At 44.5% G+C, this 22,689-nt stretch overlaps 1 pseudogene; it reads right to left on the bottom strand.

The window, feature by feature from the left end:
• Positions 1-831: 831 nt before the first annotated feature.
• Positions 832-16,770, bottom strand: LOC136140290 (mitochondrial import inner membrane translocase subunit Tim29-like; annotated as a pseudogene).
• Positions 16,771-22,689: the final 5,919 nt, after the last annotated feature.

The raw sequence follows: 22,689 nt of genomic DNA, 5'->3' as shown, positions 1-22,689 counted from the left end.
GCGGGGGCTACTCTTTGCGGTGCACAGGCTTCTCATTGCGGTGGCTTCTCTCGTTGAGGAGCACAGGCTCTAGGCACGCGGGCTCAGTAGTTTTGGCTCGTGGGCTCTAGAGCGCAGGCTCAGTAGTTGTGGCGCACAGACTTAGTTGCTCCGCGGCATGTGGGATTTTCCCAGACCAGGGATCAAACCCATGCTCCCTGCATTAGCAGGCGGGTTCTTTTTTTTTTTTTTTTTTTTTTTGCGGTACGCGAGCCTCTCACTGCTGTGGCCTCTCCCATTGCGGAGCACAGGCTCCGGATGTGCAGGCTCAGCGGCCATGGCTCACGGGCCAGCCGCTCTGCAGCATGTGGGATCCTCCCGGACTGGGGCACGAACCCGCGTCCCCTGCTTCGGCAGGCGGACTCTCAACCACTGCGCCACCAGGGAAGCCTTCAGCTCAAACTCTAAAATGAAGAGTTGAAGTTTCTTAGGAGAGTCTGGGAGTCACCTAACAACTGTGGTACCTCAGTCAGGGGAACCGTGAAGCCCAGTGAAAAAGGCTTATTTCTGTCGGAGGCTCCTTACCAACTCTGGCAGTGATAAACATGACATGGCATGTCGCTCTGCTCTCCCCAACCCCCAGACCAAGAAGGCTCTATGAATTAGCTTCAGCTCACAAGGAACAGGTCAGACAGAGGCCCCCAATTTTGTGAAATCCCAGGGAGAGAACACTACACGTAATTTATTTCTATCACTCTGCATCTGAGGCTTAAACACACACCAACTTCATAGTCCCAGGCCAGCCGTCTGCCGGGGTTCAGAGCCCGGTCCGGACCCAGGCCGGACTGGGTTTCATCTCGCGACCTCCGATGGCACCAGCGGATCGGCCTGGCTCAGGGCGACCTGGTCCTTCTTCTCCTGCTTTAAGACCTGCTCCTCCCACAGTGCCTGGACCACGTGATAGGCGGTGAGCACCACGAGCTTGGGCTTCTCCTCGTCGAAGAGCCGCTCGTTGGCCTCCGGGTACAGCTGGTGGGGCCCGACTGCGCGCAGATGTGCCGGCAGGTGCAGGAACTCGTGGGCCTTGAGGTCGCAGTCGCGCATCCGGGACCCCGGCAGCCACCAGCGGCCCACGAAGCCCACATCTGGGATCCGGTCCAGGAAGTCGGCCCAGCAGGGCAGCAGGTCGCGGCAGCGGGCCTGGTGGGGGCTGACCTGGGCGTCGAAGGGCGTCTCATACACCAGCGAGTAGAGGCCCGGGCTCACGGGGCGCCGGTGGCCGCGACCCGGAAGTCAGAGCGGCTGCTGCAAGGACGCTTCCGAGTCGCGTTGCGTGAGGCGGCCGCCAGCGTAAGGAGGGTCCCCGACGCTTCGAGAGATCGCTCCAGGCCAGGGCGTAGCAGGCCGCCGCCTCCCCGCAGGCCTCGGAGGAGTCCCGGAGCGGAGCGAGGGCCCCCGGAGCCCAACCGCGCCCACTTGCCGGGCTTGGCAGACGCAGCGTCGCCCTCCCTTCCGCGGCTTCCGGACCAGAATCCCTCCGGAGCGGCCACCGCCCTTCTCTTCAGCTTGGCCAGGTATGCGAAGCGGAAGGCCAGGGGAGTCTCTTCTGCTCAAGCGCCAACATTGCGGTTCGTGGCCCCTTTTTAATTTAAAAAAAAGAAAAGAAAATGAGATTTTACGACTGCTTGCGTAGAAGAGAAATAGAAACAGGTGTGGATTTCATTTGCCTTTATGCCAACACAGTGAAAATATGCATCTTGCTTCTTGCAAGAAGCGGACGTTCTTGTGCTATGGGCCCCAGGGGCGCGGTGCCCGCAGCATCTCCTGGCAAAGTCGGCCCCGAGGGGGGGCAGCCGGAGAGGCAAAAGGTCACGCGGGGAAAGAGGTGAGCTTCGCTTTAAAGGAACCTGGAGGGCTTCCCTGGTGACGCAGTGGTTGGGAGTCCGCCTGCCGATGCAGGGGACACGAGTTCGTGCCCCGGTCCGGGAGGATCCCACATGCCGCGGAGCGGCTGGGCCCCTGAGCTATGGCCGCTGAGCCTGCGCGTCCGGAGCCTGTGCTCCGCAACGGGAGAGGCCACAACAGTGAGAGGCCCACGTACCGCAAAAAAAAAAAAAAAGGAACCTGGAATCAAACTTGCACTCAGCCACTTATTCCTGTTTGGCTTCAGGCAAGTTACTTGCTCTGAGCCTCAAGTTTCTCCGACGTCAAATGAGGATAATAAATCAGAGCAGCTCCCTAGGATTGCGGTGAGGGTTGAATGAGACAGTCCTCCAGACTCAGGACTTTACGATTGCTCAGTGTCTGACATTTAGTAAGCGCTGCATAAATGGCGGCTGTTACTATTCTTATTATTTTATTATCATCGTCTTCCCTAAGGGTTTGACCCATTTGGCCAGTATGGTTGCTCAGCTCGGAGCAGGGCGGACACCTGTCTGCCCACCCACTTCCTCCCTGGCAAGGTGAGCAGGGATCTTTCCTCCTGCAGGCATTAGGTCTAATTCATGGTGGCCTCACCTTGGGTTCCTCTTGCAAAGGGCATGTGGGCCCATCGGGCTGCAGAGCCAACTGGTTGGTAACGCCCACCCCTAGGCACAAGCTGATGAACCTCACCCTGTGTTCATAGTTTGGGAGGGCAGTGATGGTAGCAGCCATCGCCCTGCTCTGTGACTGCTGAGATTATCACATTCCAGGGTGCTAAAAACCCGCAATCATTATTTAACGCATTTGGTTGAATTTCAGGCCTTTTTTTTTTTTTTGCTATGTACACAGATTATTATAAATTTATTAAAAGGACACTATTTAAGGACCTGAATCTATTCTTACACATTATTACTGGAGAGTAAAAAAGTTCCATGAAATTTGAGTGTGTGTGTTTGGGTCTTTTGCTAGCCTAAAGTTTCCATAACTACATCTGTTTAAGATTCTGTGGGTATGGAAATCTCATATTGTTGATCTAGAAGGGCTATTTTTGCTTTACCAAAGGCCAATCACACAGGTCAGTGGCAACCCCTCCCCCCGCCTTGCTCAACTGCTATTCTTTGGGCATTAATTTTAATGTTTAAATAGCAAGTGCATTTTCCAAAGACTGCATAAAGCACTAGATAAGCAGAAGGCCACTGGCTTGGGAAGAGGAGAATGCTCAGCGAAGCCTTTCGCATAGAGAGAATGCTGAATATCTCCACCATTATTTAGCATCAGAATCAGTTATGGTTGTCTGACTGATGGACAATTTTTTCCCTACCTGCTCTCTTTGCAAGTGACCTATACTGTCTAGACAGTTGCATATTATTTATGCATTCATTTCAGATTTTATGATTTTTGTTTGTTTCAGTAAAGTTGTGCAGGTTTCATGCAGCCAACTGTTGGAAATGTACTTCATGAAAAGCCATATAATTGCACCAGGTGAATGCTTGCTTTCTTAGAGTTGTGTCACCATTAAAATTTTTAAAAAGTTTTTTTTTTTTAAGAAAAGACCATTATATGAGCTCTGAAAAAAAATGAGACCAAACTTTCTAACTTCAGCCCAACACACACACACACACACACACACACACACACACACACACACACACACACACTCCCCTCCTATCTTCAGAGTACCAGCAGCAGGCCATGGAGAGAATTAAAGACAGCTAATTTCAAAGGTTCTTAATCAATTCAAGTTGATCCCATTTGTTGATTAGGGAGTCAAAACGCATTATTTGCATTCTGTTTCAAATTCAGAATTTTCTTCAGGAGATTTGAGGCTGGAGAAATCTCTTTCAGAGCGATCCCTTGGGCAATAAGGGAGTTAATTTGAAAGCTCTGGTGAGTCTGATGGGTTTTGAAAGTTTCACATGAAACATTTATAATGGCTCCTTTCAGGGTGGTGGATTTTGGTTGAGTGTGTGTGTGTGTGTGTGTGTGTGTGTGTGTACTTGTGTGCATGAGGGTTCTTCAGGAGTCATGAACCAGTGGCTGAAGCTTTGTGTAATTATCTGGGTAGTGAACAAAATGCCCCATTTCCATCCAGATACATGGTGTTCTGTAGACATTACAGTTGGAGAAGGGCAAATAACACGAAGTTTAGGATTAAATGGAGGGACATTCCCTTCCCGAGGTGCATCTGAAGCTTGGGGCTAATTCTGTGCAGGTCTCAGGCCCCAAGTCTGACCAGCCCCACTGCCTTGGATGCACAGTTTGGAACTGTGTCTTTTCCTGGCTTTATTGTGGGAAGACTTTCTACATGAGACTGAAATTTGGTATGGGTTCCTTCAAGCCCATGACCTGGTGAGCTCTGGGAGACATGCCCTGACCAGCGTCAGAGGAAGTGAACCCGAGGGCCAGTTCTCCTGGGAGGACGTGCTCAGTGTAACCAGAAGTGAGGGCATGCATCTGGAAGTCCCTCCCGTCGGATTTCACCTCCCGCCCTCCCAACCCCAGTGAATTTTGCTAAAAAAATCCCAGCCCTGCTTAGAAAAGAAGCATGTTGATGTGTGTGCCCTACATATTGGAAGAAACTATTTCTTTGGGGCAAGATTATACATTAACCTACTTGCATCTCATTTATGTCAACTGGAGATGGTGAGGGTGAACATTTCATAGGAATTATATGAAGAAAAAAATGTAGCTCCAGCTGGATACACTTTGTTCTGTATCTTTGGAGTCTCACCCCTAGCCCCTCAATACGTACCCGCTTACACTGCTTCCATGTTCCATGGGGAGTCACAATGGACACCTTAAAATTGACCCTGGTCACCAAATTGTCAACCATGTTCTGTTTATCAGCCAACACCAACATTAAATCGTAAAACTTGCTTACCAGGTGGCTAAAGTTATTTGGGATGTAGAAATATCACAATGAAGAAAGCAAACAGTCTTTAGCACTCTTACAGAAGGGGAGAAAGCTTCACCTAAGTACCAATTCTAAAACACACCATTTCCTTCGATAACGGCAAAGTGGTCCTTTTCAAAGGCTGTTTCTTTCTCAGCTTTGATTTCATTTTCTGTTCCGTTCCTACAGTATAAGGTTAATTCCCACATTCTGCATATTGCCTGGAGTTCAGCACACATGTTCACTGAGGTGTACCGCCCTCAAATAACTTCGCTGCCTCTTTCACCCACTGTTAGGAAGTATATTTAAAAGAAATTGCCTTTTATAGATTTAAATTACAAAAGTACTGATATCATGCAAAAGGCAGTTTAACTCATGCAGGCATACAAATAGGTAAATCTTAGGGAAAAAGATACCAAGGCTAATATGAATGTAAATAGGATTAGCTGCCTGCATTAGCAGCGGCTGTGAAATTTAAAGTACTTTCTGTTAGGTTATTCTTTAAAATACACCTATATTTCATGTGTGCATTTGTAGATATTTGGGAATATATTTTACTTTGTCTTGAATTTTGTAACAAGTATAGACAACGGTCCTGAGCTCCACTTATTGACAGCCAAAGTAGAAGGGGAATTTAACTTTCTTGACGGTTAAATATTTATTGATGTAGAATTTTAAATCTCTAGGAAAATAGGACACATTTTGACCAAGAAAACAGAGATTCATATTGCAAAGAAATTAGAAAACCGAGTGTCTAGTGGTTTTATTTTTCTTTTAAGAAAAGCCTTGTTTGTTCCCAAAGGTTGAATCAGATGTCAGTGAGCAGTTCAGAGCAGGGATTGGCAAACAGTAGCCAATGGGCTGGATCCAGCTCCCTGCCTGTTTTTGTTCATCCTCCAAGGTAGGAAAGGTTTTCACATTTTTCAATGGTTGTAAAAAAATCAGAAAAAGGGTACTTCATGACACATAAAAATTACGTTAAATTCAAAACTTAGTATCCATAAATAAAGTTTTATTGGAATATGGCCATGATCACGTGTTTAAACATTGGCCGCTTTCTCACTCTAATAGCAGATTTGAGGAGCTTATGGCCTCTAGGGTCTAAAAGATTTACCATTTGCCTTTCACAGAAAAAGTTTGCCAGCTTTAGGTTTAGAGTAAAAGTATCTTTATGCACTTTATTGTTGAGAATCAAAATTACATTATTGGAGTTGGAAATCCATTCTGAAAAGAATCTCTCATATTTGTTTACATTGAGATTATTTTCTTAGCTAGAAGCATCAGAAACAGATTATAGGTAATAAGGCATTTTTAAAAAGTAAGCCACAAGCTAACAGAGCACCTAAGGGCTACAGGTATGAGTCTTTGGATGGAAAGATGTGTGGCCAAGTGAGAGGGAAGAGCCTGGATCTGGAGTCCAACTCCCTGGGCTCATATCTCTGGTCTGCGACATAAGTTATCATGCTTAACCTTCTTTTTTTTTTTTTTTTTTGCGGTACGTGGGTCTCTCACTGTTGTGGCCTCTCCCGTTGCGGAGCACAGGCTCTGGACACGCAGGCTCAGCGGCCATGGCTCACGGGCCCAGCCGCTCTGCGGCATGTGGGATCTTCCCGGACCGGGGCACGAACCCGTGTCCCCTGCATCGGCAGGCGGACTCTCAACCACTGCACCACCCGGGAAGCCCAGTGCTTAACCTTCTTGCTCCATAGTTTCCTTATCAGTAAAATGGGGGCAATAATGAAAACTTGTCTCATAGGGCTTTGCCAGAATTAAATGAGATGATGCATTATCACGTTTAGAAGAGTGCCGGTCGGCAAAGCTCAGTTAGCGCTGGTTATTTTTTTTTTTTTAAATATAGGATGTTGGCATTTAAATCCTTGTGTATTCTGAGAGTTCACTTCCATGATAGAAGCACCTATTCTTTAGGTCACAATATTTTGAAAGGGTTCATTAGGTAACATCACTTTGGGGTTTTGGAACACTTCCATGTGATGTGCATGCCAGCTGAGGATAAAATGCTAAAAATACAGCTTCCAGGAGTCACTGATCAGGAGTCAGTTTTCTCAAGCTGTGCTGAGGAATGGGATGGGACCAAAAGAATTGCTGAATTGATTTGCTTCAATCCAGCCTGTCCTATATTACTTAATTTTAGATCTAGTTAAGAATATTCACTTAGTCCACCATTTTCACATGAAGACATCAAGGTCCAGAGACTGGGATAGACTCAGCCAAGCCACACAATAAAGCAACCCCAGAGCCATGAGAGAACTCAGGACTTATAACTCTCAGACCTGGAGCCTAACAGTAAAAACACATGCACTCAGCACCCTTTTTCTTAGACCATGATACTTAGCATGAGCTTAGCATGGTGCTCAGCACTTAGTAAGTGCTCAGTAAACACAAGAACAACAAAAAAGAATGAACGAATGAGCTACCTGAAATCTTCAAAGCCCTTTAAAACACACAGAAGCATGAGAAAGATTTAGTCCAATGGTTAAATGAAGAAAACGCTCCACAAAGAATTTTTTATGGTAGATCTGCCCCAGTATCTTACACCTGAGCACCTGCTGTGATCAGTAGAGTCCAGTCCATCACTTTTTTTGCCAGTAAGAGTTTGAATGATTAGTGATTCAGTCCATACATAATGAGTTTATGCTTTTTCCTTTTCCCTTTCACCTACTCATAATTTATATTATAGTGATATATTATATGGATCTCTATAAACCCCCTCCAATACATATTGGAATAAGGTAAAGTGTGCATAAATAAGTGAATGGATATATGGATGGATAAAATACATAAATGTGAGAAGGAGAATAAATGGATAAGTAGGTAAAAAAGAGACGGTCAGCCAACAGCCATAAATTGCTTAGATGGGTATGCAGTAGGTGCTTAATGAATATCTGTTGACAGGATAGCTAGATTAATATATTTTAGAAAGCTTTTCAACATGCAAAATTGCAACAGAATGTAACCTGACCATTAACTTGACCAAACTGGGCACATTGTTCCAGAGCCCTGGAGTTAGATGAGCTTTCTTCTGTCTGGCCTCAAAAGGAGCACGGGAATACAAGGGCACCTCCTTCCCAGACCAAGTTTGATGCATGAAAATCTAGACTCCCAAAACAGATCAAAGAGCCATGCATCTCACTATTCATTCATTCATCGAGTCCCTGCATTTTTGCCAGACCAGTACTAAATGTTGGACATCCAAAGCATTGTGCTTACCCTCGTGGAGCTTATAGTCTAGAAGAGCAACTAACATTAAACAGATATTCACGAAATATTGCAACGTAGTTACACTTCACTAGAGAGGGTGCCCCAGGATATGGCATGTGAAGATTGGTTTGGCTAAATGATACCTTTATTTAGCAAACCTTTAGTGGAGAAGACCTGATGGAGGAGGACAGATTTAATAATATATGTTCTCCTGGTGTTTAATGGTGTGTGAAGTCCTTCCCACAGGTGGGATGCCTGATCACAATCCAACCATCAGCACTTTGGGGCATTTCTGTTCTCAGTGGAAAGCTTGTAAAACCAAGAGTCAGAGAAACCCATTGATCGAGAACTACCTTGGTCCACATAGGCCTCTTTTCTAAGGCTGTATGCACAAAGCCAAGGTCATTTGGAGGAAGCAGGAAAGAACTCAACTTTTGAAGATGCAGCAAAGGGTTAGACAGCCCTGTTAGTTGACTGCATAACTGGTTCATCAATTGGCTACTGTCTCAGTGTGATTATGAATATTCCTCTTGCACAAATAATAAATAACTGATATTTTAAATAAGCATCATTAGTAAGTTATGCACTTGATAATTTGGTGGAAGCACTTGATGAGCGCCTAGATTGTACAAAACATTGATCTACATGCGGTGGATATGGGGGCCTCGAAGGTGTGCCACTCACATCTCCCTTCCAGAAAGAACTTGCCATTCAGCTACAAAGAAAGCAGTTACCTCAAGCCTCTATTTGTTGGCCTTCAGAATCCACCTCAGCTTTCAGCCAAGACCATGCTCTTCCTAGGCAGTCCCTAGGTCTTGGCCATTTTTGCCCCATGCAGAACTCCACCAACGGCAACCATTGTTCTGGAGCTTCCTGTTGAATTGGTTAAGAGTTTATCGCATGAACATTATGTTCTGAGGCTCTTTCTTCCTAATCCTGCTTCCTCCCCACTTTTCCTTTCACTGGTATCAGCTCTGCATTGTGGTCCAATCTTGCTTCCTCCTTTGTACCAGTCTCCCTTCTAAGATGGTTCCCAATGATTCCCAGTCTCCCAGCATTCACGCCCTTGTGTAATCTCCTCTCCTTGGCTATTGGCTGGACCTAATGACTCACTTTTAATAAATGGAAATCAGCCAAAAAACGATGGGAAGTCATGTCTGTGACTTCGGTCTCCCTAGGGCTCTCTTGCTCTCTCCCCCAGTTGCTCACTCTGATGAAACAGGCTGCCATATTGTGAGCTGCCCTATGGAAAGGCAAGAAATTTAGGGTAGACTCCAGCCAGTAGTCACCTGAGGGCCTCAGATGAATAGCCTTCAAGGAACTGAATTCTGTCAATAACCATATAAGTGATCTTGGAAGCAAATCCTTCTCCACTTGGGCCTTTAGATAAGAGCAGAGTTTCAGCTGACACTGATTGCAGCCTTGTGAGTCAGAAGTACCTAGTTAACTTGCGCCATATTCTTGACCCACAGTAACTATGGGGTAATTTGTTACACAGCAATGACTAAATAACACATCCACTTTTATCTTTCATAGGCATTACTCCTTTCTGGAGGACCCAGCTGGCACATAGGTCATCACATCTGAGCCTTGGGAGAAAAGTCAAGGTAGGAAATGCAGACCTGATGGTCAGCAGCATAGACGTGGAACAAGAGATGCTATCATTTTGGAGCACGAGGTTGAGAAGGGAAGGGATCGGGTTGGGATCTGTGCATAGCTTCAGGCATTGGAATAAGAGCCAGCCAAGGAGACAGAGGAGGGATCAGAGAGCTTCCTCCTCTGGGACATCTTTCCTCACTCTTCCGTGACTCCTCCCCACTGCTCCCCTGCAGGGGTTGGTGAGATGCTACCCCACACCCACCACCCCATTTCCTCCCAATGCAAGTCATCCTGCTGTATCATAATTGTTGATTTCAGTGTCAGCCTCCCTAAGAACCCACAAGAGATCCTTGAGGGCAGGGCTAGTGTCTTCTTCACCTTGACTTCCCAGTGTTTCACAAGGTTGATGCTTAGTAGGAACCCATGTAATGTGTGAACAAATGTATGATCAGAATGTATGAAACCAGCAAAATGGGATGTAAGTTTGACTGTTAAAACATAACTCAGTGAACAATTCTGTATTAAAACCTTAAGAAGGGGGCTTCCCTGGTGGCGCAGTGGTTAAGAATCCGCCTGCCAATGCAGGGGACACGGGTTCGAGCCCTGGTCCGGGAAGATCCCACATGCCGTGGAGCAACTAAGCCCGTGGGCCATAACTGCTGAAGCCCACGCGCCTAGAGCCCATACTCCGCAACAAGAGAAGCCACTGCAATGAGAAGCCCACGTACCGCAACGAAGAGTAGCCCCCACTCAGCGCAACTAGAGAAAGCCCGTGCACAACAGCGAAGACCCAACACAGCCAAAAATAAATAAATAAAATAAATCTAAAAAAATATTTTAAGAAGGTAGATCTCAAGTTTCTTACTGTAATTAAAGAAAAAAAAAAAACCTAAACCAAAAAACTATAGCTCAGCTTTGTCAACATCTGCCCTGTAATACATGCAAAGTAATATATGCAGTTTTCTCAGTTAACCTTCCTAACTCTGTGAGACAGTGACTGCTATTTCCCACTTCACAGGGAGGAGACCAAAGATGATGCATTAGCTAGTGGGCAGCAAAGATAGAGCTTGAATGTGGGGACTTTGAGGTCCCGCTCTGCATGGGAACTAAAAGTTAGGTGAAGGCTCCCCAGCCTTCAGTCTGGACTTAGAATCTGCTTCTTGTGTCCAGGGGCTGAGTCTCCAGGCAGTAGAATCTGCCTTCCCTTCTCCCTTCAGTCATCTGGATCCTAGGAAGTTCAGTCCCTGCTGGCTGAGATCTCTGCGGTGACTGGCCAGGTTGGGTGAAATGTCTGAGATCAGCTTTTTGTGGGGAGAGGCTGGGCTGTAAACAGGAGTAGTATTCTAACCGCTTACCACCCAGCATGCTCTGTTTACCTGTGGTTGGCTTCAGTGTCATGAAGATACAGACATCATCTGTCCTTTGAGCTATGTCACAACTATTTGTTGCAAAGTAAAAATTTAGTCAATAAGCAAGTCATTTTTCTTCCTTTTGGATCACTTCTCCTTACCCATCCCTCCCCTGCCCTAAATTGACAAGGCATATGGCTGTTATATAGATAGCATCTCAGTAAGCTGATTTTTCCTGGCAACATCAACAATATGATGCAATAATGTGAGGACTGTGCACATGCAGGTGCAAAAGCTTTTGAAGTATCAGGGTGGGTACGTTTTCCTTGTAGTATAAAATCTGCATGCTGAGTGAGCGTCTGCTAGTCACTGCCTATTCATATTATGGCAATAGCCAGTTAGTTGCACAATCACTGGGCACATTTTGGTTAGATGCATACCATGTTTTTCCAAGAACAATTAAAAACTACCTGGAAACGGTCATGGAAAGTGTCCTTTGTTGATTTGACTCAGTTAAACAAGATTTCAAATAACTTTTGATCTAAATTTCTGTATAGGGCCTCCAAATAAACCACTTAGTGACAAGCTTTATCTGTTTCTAATTTATAATAGAGCAAAAAGAAAATTTATTTTAGGGTCCAGGAAATACTTCCTTAATCTCGATGTGTCCTATCACTACAGGGAGTAGCTTTGAAGAAGTGGAGATATCAACTCAGCAAATGAAACCAGAATAAGGCAAGGGTGCTGCTTTGATAGGAGAATTAGTTAGTTCCACTCACAAAGAGGCTACAAGGCAGTGGGACAAGCATAAACTTAGGAGACTTGCTTCTCTATTGAAAGTGTGGTCCATGGACCAGCAGCGTGAACATCACCTGAGAGCTTGTGAAAGATGCAGAATCTCAGGCCCCACCTTAGACCTGTGGAATCAGAATGTGCAGGTTAAGAAGAGGCCCAGGTGAATCTTATGCACATTAAACTCTGAAAAACTGCTGTAGCATCAGCCTTGCCTGTAACTAGACAAACCGGAGTGCTATTCTCCATCTTTAAAATGAGGAGTTTGGCCTAGAGTGGTGCTTCCTAAAGTAGGATCTTCCAGATACTGCTATCCTAAGATGCTCCTTGGGAAAGAGGATTCTGTGGTCAAACATGTTAATGAACAATGAATGTTAGCTTATTCAAGGCTCTGATAAGTCCTGCAATAAAGGAACCTTTTTAAGTAGCATTATTTGATCTCTAAACCATTTTTCACTAAAATTCCATCCCATGGAATTAGTGTTCTACTGAGCATGCTCTGAGGGAAATTGTTTTGTTTTTTTTTGGTTTTTTCTTTTGCAGTACGCGGGCCTCTCACTGTTGTGGCCTCTCCTGTTGTGGAGCACAGGCTCCGGACGCGCAGGCTCAGCGGCCATGGCTCACGGGCCCAGCCGCTCCGTGGCATGTGGGATCTTCCCAGACTGGGGTACGAACCCGTGTCCCCTGCATCAGCAGACGGACTTTCAACCACTGCGCCACCAGGGAAGCCCAGGGAAATTGTTTTTAAAAGTCCTCTTTACCTCCCCAATTCTATAAAATACATGTCCTCTACGAATTTTAGTCAGCATTTGTGTTGTGACAGGTGGTCCTCTCAGTAATCTTCAACCAAAGCTAAATGTCTCCTCTTTCCCAGCTTGTTTGAACCTTTAGAATGCTTGACCTGGAAGCTTAAGCCAAAAGATAAATAGTATAGGGGGACCAACCGCTTTCCCTAGACTGTCCTGGTTTTAGCACTCAAAATTCTTCATCCCAGGAAACCCCTCAGACCAGGGCAGTTGTTAACCCAAAAAATAGATCCGTCTTAACAAGATTGACAAGAGGCTCGTTTTCCATTCCCCTTCTTTCTCCTCCCCTCCCTATCTAGTCCCCGTCTCTACCTGGCTCCCCTCAAATGATCAGCACCGGAGGAGTTGCCTGGTGGTTTGGTCAGATTGAAAGACACATGAGAAAAAGGGTAGTAGGTGTTGAGTTTGCAGACACAAACCATGTGGGTCGCAGTTCCAATGAATGGAGTTGTCCCGTTCAGCCAACCTGATACAAGAAGAAATCCCAAGCTTAAGGTAGAGTGTGAGTCTTTGCTTCCCAAACAGATTCATCATACTGTTGAAAAATAAAGACCTACTTTGGAGGAAACATGAATGCTAAACATGTCAGGTGTATTTTTGTATCTTTTAATCAGTTCTTGAAGAAACGCAGTATCCCCTATGGTGATGAAATCTAGATCGCTCAAGTTTCTGGGTATGGAAATTTGGGGCAGGAAACACCTAGACAGCCCCTGCCCTTGAATCTTTTTTTTCCTGAGGCTTTCAAATATATTACATTTGATTGACAAGATCTGCACATGTGTACAAATTTCCTAGTTCAGGGATTTTTTTTTTTTCCTTGCTACAGTCCAACCTCTATGAAGTATTCTTTGTTAAAGAATACTTTGTGGAGTCCTCCTTCTAATCCCTATAATTCTAAATTCCAGCCTTACCTCACTGTGCATTGCATTTTCCTAGTTTCAGTTCTATGGAACGTTTTAAAAGACACCATTGCAACCAGAACTGGATGCCTCAGTTTTTGCAAAAGCAAAAACAAGTACTAGCATCCTTTAAATAACTATTTTCTGATGTTAGTGTTGAATTAATCCAAGAAATGAATATGTATTGATGGTATTCTTTTGGGTTTTGAAAATCCTTACAACCACATAATTAAATGAGTGCCTTTAGAAATACTGATAAAAGCCCATTGCCATTCAAATATCTATACAAGACAATGGCCGTAAGCTGTGGGCTTGGGAGATTAGTTTGGCCATGAGCCAGTGTTTATCACAATATTTCCATCTCAGCTGATAAAATTTAATCATTCTTATTTAAATAGAAATCAGAATTAATGCAGGTTTTAAAGAGAAGGAATAATAAACGAATCACACTATCTTTATTTCAGAGCTCCTGGCATATATTGTCTATTCAGAATGGAAATGCTAGCAGTTGTTGTGTTGTTTTTCTACCTTGGACTTTCATTCCAGAGTCCTCCAAAATAAGGAGCTATTGCTTCTAGAATATTTATGTCTTCAGCTCTGCTTCAAATAAAGTGGTTCCCACCCTCCTCTCCAGTGGGATAAGCAGGGCTTTGCGTGTGCCAGGGGTTGTGACTTGAGTTGGAAGCAGCAGGGCACGTACTTGAGTGATTTCTCCCAGAGGGGCCATGGGTTTGGACTGTCCATTCACATCCTCTTGCCTGGGTCCCTCAAGACCAACAGCGGGAATTGAGGAGGCATCCAGTGTAGATGGAGTGTGTGGCTGGCTTTGGACCAGAACCGTAGTGCTGCCAGAGGTCAAGTCCAGAGCCAAGTCTATCCCTGGAACAGAGACCACAGCTTCATGTAAGCAGTTACAGCCTAAAGAAACCTTATTGGTCATTTAGTTCAACCCACTCATTTTGTGGACTAGGAAGTTGAAATCCAGAAAGCAGAATTGACTTGATTCTTCAGGGTCACCCTTCAAGATAGCAGTCTTGTTAGTACCACACTAACCAGGCAAGTCAGATCTCCAGACCCCAGCCTTGTGTTCTTTAGACTTTGTACGGTCCTTTTAGCCCTGGGCTAGACCTGGAGTGGATGCAACTCAGTACTATTTTGTGTGACTCTGCCTATACATTTTTGGTGCATGTCTCAAATGGTGTGTACCAAACCAAACCCGTTCAGATTTAAATAACTCCCCATCCACAAAATAAACAAACCAACTAAAGGAACCACATTTTACCTCAGGATTTTTATTTCTTGGGTGGAGAGGTGTAGACAACCTTATTTCTCTTCCTCCTCCTTGAAATAATATTTTTTTAAATTTAAATGTCTTACATTTAAATATAAAAAAACCCAGTTTCCCTGTCATTTCATTGTCTACATAATATTGCTAATATTAAAAAAATAAAATAATTCCAATAGGTAAAATTTACTGATCATTTACTATGCTCTAGGCACGTTACTATCTCATTTAATCCATACAACATCCCAGTGAAGTGGGTACCATTTTTATTCCCATTTTACAGTTGAGAAAACTGAGGCTCAGAGGGGTCAAGTAACTTTCTCAAAGTCACCCAGCTAGCAAGTGACAGAGCTAGGAGTCTAGTGGTAGAGCTAGTCATAGTCCTAACAGCTTATCAAAATGCAGTCTGGCTGTAGGCTCTGGCTCTTAACCATGATTCCATACAGCCTCAGATATGTGGATTCTTAATTTAGCCAGCACTAAGGACTTACCCGAATTTTTAGTTTCATTTCCTCTTCAAACTTTATGATGAATCCCATTGTTTCCATGACTGTATACTCTCTCCCAGTTGGAATGAGGCCCTAGTAAAGTCATTTGGTGTAAACAGTTAAATTTGTTAGAAAAGGCATTTTGGAATCAATTTGACTCTATTGCTTTTGACTTTGTTATGAATTTCAGTTTGGGTTAAGGGTGTATCAGACTTCAAAACATCTGGTTAGGTCATTTAAGAACCTTCCTGAGATTTCACAACCCCTTAAGACTTCCTTTCAAATGCAGACATTTCCTCTGTCACCACACTCTTACAAATGCTTTGAGAAACAATGAAACAGTGCTTTATTCATCTGCAATAATGTAAAGAAGACCTCCTTAATCTGGCATCAGTGGGAGTAAGATGTTTCACATGAGTGAAATTTCCAGATACCTCGACCTTAGACGAGATGACCTTAGCTCTTAGATTTAAGAGCTGGGAATTTTTTCTCAATAGGTTTTGATAGTCACACATTCCTTTCTTTTCTGTTTTCTTTCTGTTTGTTTTTCTTGGGTTTTAACCTTTCTTGATAACCCAGAGCTATGGTCGTAATCATGAATAATATACTATGTACCCTAGTTGGAGGCTCTGGGAAAAGTGATCTTTTGGGATTTGAGACTTGCAAACAAATGCCACTTTGTAATGAAAGCATCCCTTAAATTATTTGACGCCTTTAGAACTTAAACTATAAGCAGGATGATATAATTTGAGAATCATGCAGTAGTTTGAATACAAATACCATGCTTGCATTTTGATAGGCTGTTAGGATTATGAAGACAAGTTGAGAGGTTAGTTAACTGTTACGGGTGGTCTGGGCTCACTTAGCATAATGTCCTTCAGGTTCATCCACATTGCTGCAAATGGCAAGATTTCCGTCCTTTTTAAGACTGAATAATATTCCGTTGCATGTATACACCACATTTTCTTTGTCCGTTCATCCTTCCATGGACATTTAGGTTGCTTCCATGTCTCCTATTGTGAATAATGCTGCAGTAAACATTTGGGTGCATATACCTCTTATAGGTCCTTTTGTTTGTTGCCCTTAGCTTGTGTGTTTTAGTCTCTGTCAAACTGAAATTTCAAACATAATAACTCAATTGAGAAACTCATGAGTGACAGATGGTCCTCTGTCTCCATTATTTATGATCATGTCTCGACCTAAAAATTAACCAGGTAGTGAAGAAAGTCACGTTTTGCACGACATTGGAGGCTGTTCCAACCAGTTAGCTGCTTTAAAAGGAATATTGGTCTTTAGATGTCCTAAGTGTCCCTTTAGGAGTCTGCCTGACCAAGAACAAGAGAGAACAAACTTAACTGAGGTCCCAGCAGTTCTGTCCGTTCCAACCCGAGTCCCAGGGTGAACAGACAGCGCTGACCCCCAAAGAGGCAAAAGGCAGAGAGTCTGGGCTTCCCAGGCCATGCCCATTAGACTTGACCTAGATCAAGTTTCCCCATCATCCCCATCCACTTACGGGGGTCTGTGCTGGTAAATACCATTTTGGGCAGGTTCTCCTTGTTTTTTTACCATGGTTACTGCAGGGGCACTCTTGCTGGACTTACTGTATTTCCTGCTGCTGCCAAAGTAACATTGGTCATTATCCATCACCTTTGTGTTAATTCCCCAGAGAGAACCTTGGATTCAGGACTTTTGAGAACCCTCCTCTCTCCCATCCCTCTTTTCCAGCTTTTCCTGCCCCTCCACTCACTAACTCAGGCACTTAACCCCCCTCTGCCCAGGTAGTCCTTCAGTTATTCCCACCTGTCAGTCACTTTCCCTTTCCTTTCCCCCACCTCCTCCCCTCTGCAGATTTGTACCCTCCACCTACTGGTTCTAGTCCCAGCCTGCTCTCTAACGCTGTGTGATCCTTGGCAGGTTGCTGCACCTCTCTGGACCCCACGTGTGCATCTATACAATAAGAGAGTTGAATTGGATCAGCAGTCCCAAACCCAAGTGCAGGCAGGGTTCCAAAACGAGAAAATAAGACTGATATACTTTCTTTGCATATGAAATGGTACTTAAAAAATTCTTCCCTTTCCCATCAAAACCTACTTGCTTTGATTTTTTTTGCTGAAACACATTACCGTCTCTGTCTAGCTTTCATCTTTCAACCAAGGATAGAGACGAGGGGCTGAGAAGTAGGTCACAGTTCTGTTTGCTCTAAGAACAAAACTGCACAGGTGTGATGACGTATAGCAAATGACACCAGCCTCTGTGTTGTGAGGCAGTAGGGAGCAGTGGAGATTGTGGCAACTGGAAAGCAGGACACATGCCCAGGCTGAGGGAAGATCCTGTTGTGCAGCCCCAGATGGGTATAGCTTGGCTCTCCCTACCCCCAGTAGGATTTGGAAATTCAGGTTTTTAATATAAAAATCTCTCAATGTTTTATTTTCTTCTTAAACATTGGCATCTAATTTCAACTCTAAAATTTAAAAAAAAATCATTATATTAGTGAGCACCGTGCAGGCCTAACAAAAGGGGCCTCTGAGCCATATTTGGCTTAGGGGAGACCAGTTTGCTTTCTGGGGATTATAGGGCCTCTTATAGAAGAGTCCCTATGCGTTTCCAGTTAATAATTCAGCACCTCTGAGTCACATCTTTACTCCATGGATTTTTAGCCCTTGCACATTCGATTTATACTAACCCAGCAATCATTTCATTCATTGCTTTGCAGTTTCTCCAACAGTTTCATTTCTGTGTTTTTATCTCATTATCCGGATCACTTGTTCCTTAGGGCTGAGCCAAGCGCTGGACTGGACTCCAGGGAGAATTGTTAGGGTGAAAGGCCCCGGTCTCTGCCTTGAAAGGGAGAAGATGGGATGGACCATAGCTGATCTGGGCAGAGGGTACCGGGGGAGGTGCAACCCAGGATGGGCCTGAGGGCAAGGGCAGCCGTTCCTCAGGTCTTTTCTTGATTCCAGGCGTCATCTCTAGCCCCAGCTCCATAGTTCTTTGCCCAGACCACTGCAGGAACCCCCAATGACCCCCTAGAGCTAGTCTGGTCCCCTCCAGGCCTTTGAAATCACAACAGCCAGAGTGACTTCTTATGTTCATCTGGCCTATTCTAAACCTTGTAAGGGCTTCTCATTGCTCTTTGGATGAAACCCCTAGGCGTTAATGGGGCCTAAGATCTGCCTGGTTTGACCCTCTCCAGTCCCATCTTCACATCCCTGCTGTCTTCTCCATTCTTGCCTTTCAGTTTCTCAAACACATTCCCTTTCCTCCCACACTGGGCCTTTGCACATCCTCTGCCCTCTGTGCAGACGCTGCCCTTTGCCTGGTTAAACCCTTCTCAGCATTCAGGTCTCAATACAAGGGTTGCTTTCATGAGGAAAGCTTTCCCGAGCCCCCAGGCTAGGTCAGGCTTCCCCGTGGTCTGTGGGAACAGAGGTTTGAATTGCCTTCTTCACCATTAAATTCCTAGATTGTACAATGCCTGGCGCAGGGTCGGGAGAAAATAAATATTCACTGAGAGACAGAATAAAGAGCTACTGGAAGGGTGTGATTTTAGGAGTACTTGCTACATTCCTCTGTTCTAAAAGTATGCCCTCATCTGGGTCCTCTATCACAAATTAGTTTTACAGTAAGAAATATGGGTCAAGAAAAAGCATCCTTCTATAGCCCCTCCCTGGGAGGAGAGTTTAAGAATAGGCAGGGTGAACTCGGGCGACCGGCAATGTTCCCCGTCCCTGATAATTTTCGATCCGATTACTGCACCAATTACCACCTGAGAGATGCATGCATCTGAGAAAAGCCATTTTCATTTTGAGGGTGCGGCATTCAGCACCCTGCTATCTGGTGCCTTGTTACCCAAAGCGTGGTCTGTGGTCCGGCCACATGGGCATCATCTGGGAGCTTGTTACAATGTGTACTTGACATGGACAGGCACTTTTTCTAGTTCACTCTTGTATTCCCATGGCCTGGAGTGGTGCCAGGTACACAGAAGGTATTCAGTGAATGTGTGAATGAATGAGCGATGGAAGGACCAAAAGCTGGAGTGAAGGGCTATTTGAATGCAGGCATGTTGCAGATGAAGGAGGAATGAATGAATGCTGGATGAATGGACACGCGAGCGTGACATCGTAGGCGTGTCAATGATGGGTTCCTTCCCTATGGGCACAGGGCCCTGGAGGAGGGGCTAAAGATACCCTTAAGGCTTCCTCAGGGGAGAGGGTGGGCCATCAACCACAGGCCCAAGAGGTGGAGCTTTGGCTTTGATTGAAGAAAGGGCCCCAGGAGAGTGGCTGGACTTCTTCAGGAACATGGAGCAAGCCCATGTTTGGGCATTAAAGTAAAACAAACAACTAAACTCTTTGGTCTGTGAAACAGTGATCCTATTATTCCCAACCTCAACAAAGCTTGCTTAACTTGAACTTCAACTGTTGTCATTATTCATCAAGACAGCGCAACCCTAATCCCTTGGTTTTAGCTAAGCCCCAGGCTTGCCTGTGCTCCTTGCAATGGATCCCATGAGCAGATCCAAGCCACAGAGAGAAGAAAAAGGAGAGCAGATGACCACCAAGAGGTTGGTGATACATCCATGAAGGCCTGACTGTCCAGGCAAAACTTCAGAGGAGAAGCTACATTTTCTTATTAGTGTCATATTCCCAGGAAAAATAGGTCTGAAATATTAAGTGCTGAGTGTGGAACATAGTATATTGTTTGGTAAATTTTCTACATCATGATGAAAGTAATAATAGTTCATACTTATATAGGCATTGCTCCAAGAAACTAACTTATATGAACTCGTTTTACCTTTGTAACAATCCAGTGAAGAGCTATTATCACCCTCCCATTTTGCTGATGAGGAACTGAGGCCCTGAGAGATTAAGTAATTTCACCCAAGGTCACACAGTCATTGAGTCAGTAGCAGAGCTGGGATTCAAACCCAGGCAGCCAGGCTCCCCTGAGTGCATGATCTCAAACTATCTACTACCCAGCCTCATCTGAAGTCTGAAGACTATTCAACGAAGGGATGCGTGCATCCCTTCATGCATTTATTTATTCTGCAGATCTGAAAGCATCTGTTATAAACTAGACCCTCTCCGTAGGGATCCAAAGGCAAAAATAGCAATTCCTTACCCCTGTACAGTGTTTTAGAAAGTATTTCCTCGATGGCCCAATGATCCTCTTCACAGATGTGGACACCTGACGCCTGGAAAAATTGTGTGTCTTTTTCAAGGTCCCGTGATTAGAAATAGAACGAGCTAGAACCTGAACCTGATGTTCTGACCCCAGACCCACTGTTATTTCCACCCTAACACGCTTGTTGAAAATACTGGAGGAGATCCGATACACAGACATGTGATAGGAATAAAACAAGATAGAAATGGTTTGTGCTTTTACAGAACATGTTAAATACAATGGGTAGCTGTAGATTACCATTATGTAACAGCCTACACGCTACCATCCTAGTGGAAGAACTCACCTCCTTTATCAGCCTTCCTGGAGAGGTGTTGGAGTATGTTGTTTTAAAAGAATAAATACATGTATAAAACATCTTGTAAAATGCACGATTAAACCAGCCACAATTTCCTTTCCAAAGAAAGTATCATTCTGAACCTCATACTATTAGCTAAAAAAACCCTATTTGCCAGTTTATGAAAATAATTTGGGGTCCATGTTTCTCCACCTCGTGGACTGACTTGCCCACTTAAAAGGTCGCCCTTTTGAAATGAACTCTCATTAAAATGCTCGGCTAGTGACATCAATAAGTTTATCCCTTGGAGAAAGCAAGCATGCTGGGGCTGTAATGACATGGTCTTTTGGTGATCTGAAGGCATTGATTAACCCTCACCTGCCAGAAATCATTAGCAACCAGACTGCTATTTTCTGATAGTTTTGAAAGGAGGATAAGTTTTAGTAAATAATCATTGGCCACTTTCTCAGGGGGAAAACCAGGCTGGAGCAGCACTGAACCGCCATACTGGTTTATTTTTTAGTGGGTGTATTCAGGGAGGAATGGAAATTGCATTCCAAGCAGCTAATTATAGGATAAGTGTGCCTACTTAACCAGGGAAAGCATGTCAGCTCTGCACAGAGCTATCATATTATATACATTTACTGTTCTCTGGATAATTAACAGGATCAAAATATTACTGTCAGATTCAAGGGGAAAATTAACACATTATCTTAATTGTCTTTTCTACTCAGGTACAAGGCATTACCATTTCAAAAAGGACTTGTTTAATACATTGGAATTTTACACTGCAGTTCATGAAGATGCCGTTAATCCCTTTGCCAACTTTGATCTACTGTTGTGATATCTTTGGACCCTGATTTCTCTGTTTCACTTTTGAACTGTTCAAAAAGGTCATAGAGGGTTACCACATTTTACTATTACCTTTGTTATTGAAGTTATCTCTACCGTATCTCTATGGTAGAGACTATATAATGGTGACCTTGTGCTTAATCCTTTCCCAGCTCTGCATGCAGTGACATTACATTGGTAGCTTGCCACCAGCCATGGTGCGGGTATTTATGCCATGGAAACAGGCAAATACTACAAATCAAGGCTTTGTTAATTGTCTTAGACCAGGGTTGGCAAACTAGAGCTTGTGGGCTGGATGTCTATTTTAGTAAATAAATTTGTTGGAACATAGCCACGCTCATTTGTTTATATATTACCTATGGCTGCCTTTGTGCTACAACCACAGAACTGGGTAGTTCCTGCAGAGACTGTATGTTCCGTAGGCCTAAAATATTTACTATCTGGCTCTTTACAGAAATGTTGCTCTGGTCTGTATTAAGAAAGTGATGGAGAAAATACTGATAATGAAGCTGCAATTTGTAAGTGTTATCATGTCTATAGCCATTACATTTATGACTAGCTTGTATAGCTAAAGAAGCCGGGGATCTCGTCTTCAGTCATGGCTATATCTAGGAGTTCAAATGATGCCATTGGGTCTCTCAGCTTTGCTCTCTTCTCTATTAAGTATTTTCAGGCAGGGTTTACCACGATGTGATAAAGTGGCTTCTTGCAGTCTCTGACTAATATCCTAGTTATAGTTAAGTGACCCCAGGTAAGACAGCATCACTTTCATGGTAGCTGCATCAGCAAAAGCTCTGCCATGGGTATATGCCCAGGTCATGTGAACCTGCCATGGGTATATGCCCAGGTCATGTGAACCTGCCATGGGTATATGCCCAGGTCATGTGAACCTGCCATGGGTATATGCCCAGGTCCTGTGAAACTGCCATGGGTATATGCCCAGGTCATGTGAACCTGCCATGGGTATATGCCCAGGTTCTGTGAACCTGCCATGGGTATATGCCCAGGTTCTGTGAACCTGCCATGGGTCATATGCCCATGTATGAACCAGCCACAGAGATGAAGTGCCCTGATTGTTTAGGCCTAAGACACGGGCCCATGCCAAGAGCTAGGGTTGGGGTCAGCATTAGTCCCATCTGTGTGCCCT

The sequence above is a fragment of the Phocoena phocoena genome, chromosome 20, assembly GCF_963924675.1.
Source record: "Phocoena phocoena chromosome 20, mPhoPho1.1, whole genome shotgun sequence".
Taxonomy (NCBI): domain Eukaryota; kingdom Metazoa; phylum Chordata; class Mammalia; order Artiodactyla; family Phocoenidae; genus Phocoena; species Phocoena phocoena.
The sequence above is the reverse complement of the archived record's forward strand: the minus strand, read 5'-3'. Positions and strand labels throughout refer to the sequence as shown.